The sequence below is a fragment of the Adiantum capillus-veneris genome, chromosome 4 (assembly GCF_014529385.1).
Source record: "Adiantum capillus-veneris isolate H3 chromosome 4, ASM1452938v2, whole genome shotgun sequence".
In the NCBI taxonomy this organism is placed as follows: domain Eukaryota; kingdom Viridiplantae; phylum Streptophyta; class Polypodiopsida; order Polypodiales; family Pteridaceae; genus Adiantum; species Adiantum capillus-veneris.
In genome coordinates this window covers 171,063,039-171,069,038 of record NC_140934.1, presented here as the reverse complement: position 1 = coordinate 171,069,038, position 6,000 = coordinate 171,063,039, and positions in this window count along the sequence as shown.

Genomic DNA, 6,000 nt, shown 5'->3' with positions numbered 1-6,000 from the left:
TTCCTCATTGAAGACCAAACCCTGAGTGATCAATTGAGTGAAAATGATATTGAACTCATTAATGTGAGTAGAAATAGTGCCCTCTTCCTTCATACGAAGATCAAACAGCTTCTTCATCAAGAAAACCTTATTAGTGGCACTTTCGTTCTCATAACTGGAACACAACTTATCCCACACAGATTCGGCCAAATGCAAACGGAGGGTAGATTTGGCCTGAGCATCAAGTTTCTCCCACTCAACATCTGTATACTCGCCCTCTGGGTGCTCCATAATAGGATCCAGCTAGCCTTTTTGTATATGAACATCTTGAATCTGCTCTTTCCAGATAGCAAAATTTGTCCCATCAAATTTTTGGATATTGTAATATCCTTTTCACCGCTAGATGACATGGCTGCAAGCTAAAGATAATATGGCGATAAACACTGGTAATTCTAGGAAACATTCGACAGAGTTTCCCTAGAAAAACTGACAGAATCTCAATCCAAAACTGTCACAAGGCATCAGTAACGCATAAAAAGTAATGCTCTCAGAGCCATAACACGGGCACATCAACCACTAACTGTGCATAAAAAGTCAAAAGTTGACCTGCTGGAAACGCTCTCGGAATGTTGAACTTGACAATGCCGAAATTGGAAACCTATTTGCACTTTTGAAAGTGCACGCACGCGCGGACGCAAAAAACGGCAAGCACAAATTCTGCTCTGATACCAGTTGAAGGTTCCATGGGATGCGTGTGCGAGTGCAAGTGCGAGAGCAGAGAGAGAGAGAGAGAGAGAGAGAGAGAGAGAGAGACCTGCTTTGGGTGGAGCGCACACCAACGTTATCCTGTTGCAGCTCCTTATTGTGTTGTATTAAAGAATAAGTTTATACATGGTTAAGTTAGTAGAAGGGTTAGTAGTAAGTGGGATGTCCGGCCAGTTGGCCTGAATCCCAACAAGGGTAAGGCAAGAAATGGTGAATGTTGCTCAAAGAGAAGGGCATCATGCCACAAACATGGGCAACCTTCGAGGATGTGTAACATTTAATGGCCTAAAAACTTGTGTGTAGCAGAAATTAGCATGAACATAGTGGGCATTTCATTAGAATAGATTCCTAATGAGAATTACAAGAGTGCTTGGGTGGAGAGAGCAACAAAAAGCATAACACCTAGTTAGATAGCATGAACAATACTTTCAAAAGAGAGAGAAATTAAGCTATTGACAACAGTTGAGGACCGGATTTGCATGGAGCCGGTCCCCCCTCCAAAAGGCTTTGTATTATGGTTTCTCCCATCAAGAGAGACATTGTACAATACAATTCTTTGTGTTCCTTCAAGACTAGCTAGTGCAATGAAGATGAAAGCTTCATGCGAGAATGAGAGAGAGAGTGGCTCTCCTCTGCATAGCCTCGCCATTGGCTCCCCTCCCATGATCATTTGGAGTGGTTTGGCTCCGATGGTTCCCCCCCGCATTTTGACTTTGATTTAGCCATTTCAACTTCAATGATTCCCCTGTTTCCAGCTTTGGTGGCACACACCAATGCATAGCTGCTTAGACAGAACATTTTGAAGCAGTTTTTTAGAAAGCTTGTCTCTCAAACGGCGGTTTCAACCACAAACCATTGATCGTGCTTTGCACTTGAGTTATTCTGAGAGGCTATTGAGGTGAAAGTCAGTTTGCTGACTACATCAATAGAGGGTCTATACAACCTAGTCCTTCACCATGGACCTCTCTCGTTTTGTTGGTAAAGAAAAAGGATAGTAATATGCACATGTGCATAGATTACTATGGCCTAAATGCAGTTACTCTTTCCTAGATTGGATGAGTTATTTGATAAGCTCACGCATGCTTGTATCTTTACAAGATAGATTTTTGTTTAGGGTATCCTCAAGTTTGCATTAGGCTTGGTGATATACCCAAAACTATTTTTCAAACAAGGTTTGGACATTTTGAGTTTTTGGTTGTGCCTTCGGGTTGACCAATGTGCTAGCTCCCTTCACGATGCTTATGGACAATGTCTTGAAACCATAGTTTGTGATAGAAACAAATGCTAATAATTGTGTTATTGGAGTAGTCCTTTTGCAACACTAAAAGAGGTTGTGTACACTTGTAATGTTTTTAGCGACGGAAATACATTGGGTTTTTATACTCCCCAACGTCACTAAGACCGTCACTAACAGTGTCGCTACGGGAACGTCGCTATGAGCGTCGCTATAACCATTGCTATATGTGTCGTTGTACTCGTCGCTAACAGTGTCGCTACAGGAACATCGCTATGAGCGTCGCTATAACCATTGCTATATGTGTCGTTGTACTCGTCGCTATATAGCGTCGTCACTATATAGCGACGCATATAGTGACACTTATAGCGACGGTTATAGGCTACCTATCGTGAAGCTCATAGCGACATTGCAGAGCCTCATATAGCGACGCTTATAGTGATGCCCGAGAGTAAAAAATTTGAGTGGCAGGGCATTCACCCATCAACCATGTTGAATGTTTCACTAATAGAGTAAACCTAAATGAATCCAAGATAAGCCCAGATTCACCTTTGAAAGAAAGTGAAAGGTATAGACCCAAAGTAGTCACCAACAAGACAATATAACCATTAACTCCATCATCCATAGTATTGTTTGCAGCATAAAGATACAAGACTGACAAAAGTAAATTGATGAAAGTAAATCAATGATAATTGTACACATCATAGGCAAAATTACTTGATTGTTAAGCTTTGCAAATGTAATAGTTACAACACCATTGTCATTATTAAGAAAATATACATGGTTTTCCAATAGTTACAAAAAGACGTATACACGTCATCTCATTATACATGCTATGAAAAAAGGAAACTAATGCTATCTAGCTATGGCTAGACTGACATCGTCTAATCAAACGTCTCATCGCGTCCAAGTGGCGTATCTTTCGGATTCTGCAAAAAAGAACAATAAGACAGCTTTCTATAAGTATAAACATATAATTTACAAAACAATACAACAAATAGAAAAGAGTAAACCCTAATACTAACCATGCTGCCACGAGAACTCAGAATGTCCATCAGGGCGTTTAAGCCCTTTCTGCCTACGTACTCACGTCATATGGTGTGGGGTCACGTCCTGTCATCGACCACTGTTCAAAAATACAAAGAATCCATTATGTTAGAATTTAAAAGTACAAATAGATGTAACTACCAAACCTAAAGAGCAATGCAAAAACACTTACAAAATCAGCCTCAAATGATGCCCACCCACCGCTCCCTAAGTGGTGCGAGCTCCCTGCCTCTACTCGCGCTTTGGTTGCCTCCTTTTGTTGCTTCCACTTGTCAGGATTCTCGCGCGCTGCTCGCTTTGCATTCTTCCAATCTTCTTTGGCCATCCAATCTGGTCTGTTCCACCCATGCTTTATTGCTTTTTGCACTTTAGAATGCTTGTGCTTGTAATATTTGTGCATTCGATTCTTCATCGGGTCTTCATTGAAGCGCTCATCCGGTGTTGACACGAGGAACTCGTCATGCAACATACTGATGACTCTGTCTTTTAATTCACTTGGCACTTCACTCCAGGTGTTTAGTATGTGGTGTCTAAACATCTGAGAGCAAAGACCGCGCATGTGCGAGATCACCTTCTTGCCTTCATCATCCAAGATGATGCCGCCACTAATGTCAATGGAGTACGGCAAGCCCTCTCGCCTGTGACGCATGAACCTGGGTATCTCGGCAGGGGTCTCTAGCGGCGTGTCGATGGGGGTACGGATGTCAGGTGTCTCCACTGGAATCTGGGCCCCGAAGCGAGGAGTGTCAACTGGGGTGACTCCCGAAGGAGTAGGTAGTGGTGTATAGCCAGGAACGGTCGATAGCAATGCAAAACCTGGCGTAGATGGCGATGATGTGGCTGGTGTGGGTGCGGCCAAAGAAGGGGAAGGTAAAGAGTCTCGTCAAACACGAGCGGTGCCAAGGCATCAGCGGCGGCATCCCCACAACAGTCATCACCGCCACCACTAGAGCGTCGGTGCTTAGACAAGTGTGAAGATCGTCTCGTTGATACATTTTATGCCAGTCGTGTGACTTCAAACCGGTAATCTTTCCTTATTTAGTGAAACACGTTCGGAGCGAGTGCATTACGCCAGTGGGGGTCCGCACAGATCGAATGGTCTCTTTTACTTTGCGTTCTTGGGCCCCTGTCAAAATCCATGGCGCTTTAGGGAGTTTTATCGATTCATCGGATGCTATCTGCAGCCAATATTGCTCCATACAATCCACATTTCTAAGGTCAACCTGGCTTCCAAAGTATCTTTCTTGCCGGTCAGATGGTCCCATAGCAGATTACCCAGATTCTTGAATATGTGCATTGGATCGAGAAAGTGATTGATCATGATTTTGGGCCAATATGGTAACTCATACCATAGAGAGTCTCTCTTCATCCCTGGGGGCAAACCGTCATCACACATCTCCTTCTGCTCTAACCATGCTTGTGTAGACATCCTCGGTGGCTCTCTTCCCAAAAATCCATCGCGTAACACATGATTCTCTGGAAGATACGCTTTATGACCTTTTTATATTTGCTTCTTCAATGAGGGCGCCCAATGTGCATTAAGTTTAGGTCCACATGTGACACATGCTCTGTATCTGCTTGTTTGAAGCCCTGCATGTATACACATGACAATAGATAAGCTTGAGAAAAAACAAGATTTACAGTGTTTGAGTTTGAGTGTAAATCACCTGAGCATTCTGTTAGTCCAGGATAGTCATGCATGGTCCACATAGAATGCCTCTGATCAAAGCATTCTGTCGACTTGTGTGTCGGCTCATATCCACCACTGCTATTGAATCCACAATTGTTGTAGCTCTTCCAATAGTGGATGAAGATACACATCCATATTCTTCACTTTATACCACCCCGGCACTATCAAGCTTAGCAATAGGTGCCCCTTCTTGACTGTGAGATTTTGATCTCTGACCAAACGGATTTAGCCATCCATAGCTAGACCTAGGTGCAAATTTCAAAGCTTCCCTAGCAAATTTCGGCCGTGTTTCGTCTCTATGTTTCCAGGCTGCGCAATCTGTAGGAATCCGTAGCACACCATCCGAAGATTTATTCTCCTCATGCCATGATGTTAGGGCGGCCATGGACTTACATTCGAAGAAATGCTTGATGCGAGGAAGCAGAGGAAAATGTCGCAAAACATTTTGTGGAATTTTTTTTCCATGGAGATCTACTCGATATCTCTCGGAATCACATTTCGGGCACTTCCCATGTCTATGTATTCCCCTCTGAAAAGAATGCAGTCGTTAGGACAAGCTCGAATCATAATCCATCCCCAAGTTTCGCAAGATCTTTCTTGCTTCCTCTCTGGAATCTAGCATCACATTATCAGGTGGCAATATGTGCTCTTTGAGCAATCTACACAGCTAAAAAATGCGGTACACTTGTGTAAGTAATCTATCTGATCATTATACATCTAGAGTTTTTTATTAAAGTAAACACATTGTAATAGATCACATGAAAAGCGTTGTGTCGCTAGTGTCACTCCATCCAAACTTTGCCTGCATGTTGAGAAGAACCAGGAGCGCCTGCAATCTAGACACACGTGCTCCATCATACAATGGCGTATTGGCTTCACTTTTCATATCATCATAGATAAGCCTTTCTGAATCCATGATCGTCTCGATAATTTCATCAATCTTGGACTCAAACATTGCCTCGTTGGGAATGTGGTCTGCATGATCATGCTCCGAGCTATCAGAGGCTACATCTTGTGGCATCATGTATGCTGCTTGACCAAAGCGCCTGTGATGAACACGTCTCTTGGGTTACAAGATTGCTGCTTGTTGGCCAGCGTCAGAGTACGACGAGTTATAATTGGCAACAACTCGATCTATAATAGATGGATCAAACTCACCAAATTCGTGAACGTGCTGCAAAGAAATGTGTCTTGTCTGTCGCACAGTATGCTTGCATTGATTACAAGGATATAAGATCCTTGTTGAGAGATAGGTGTTTCGGTTGGACGGCCCCACATCATCGTC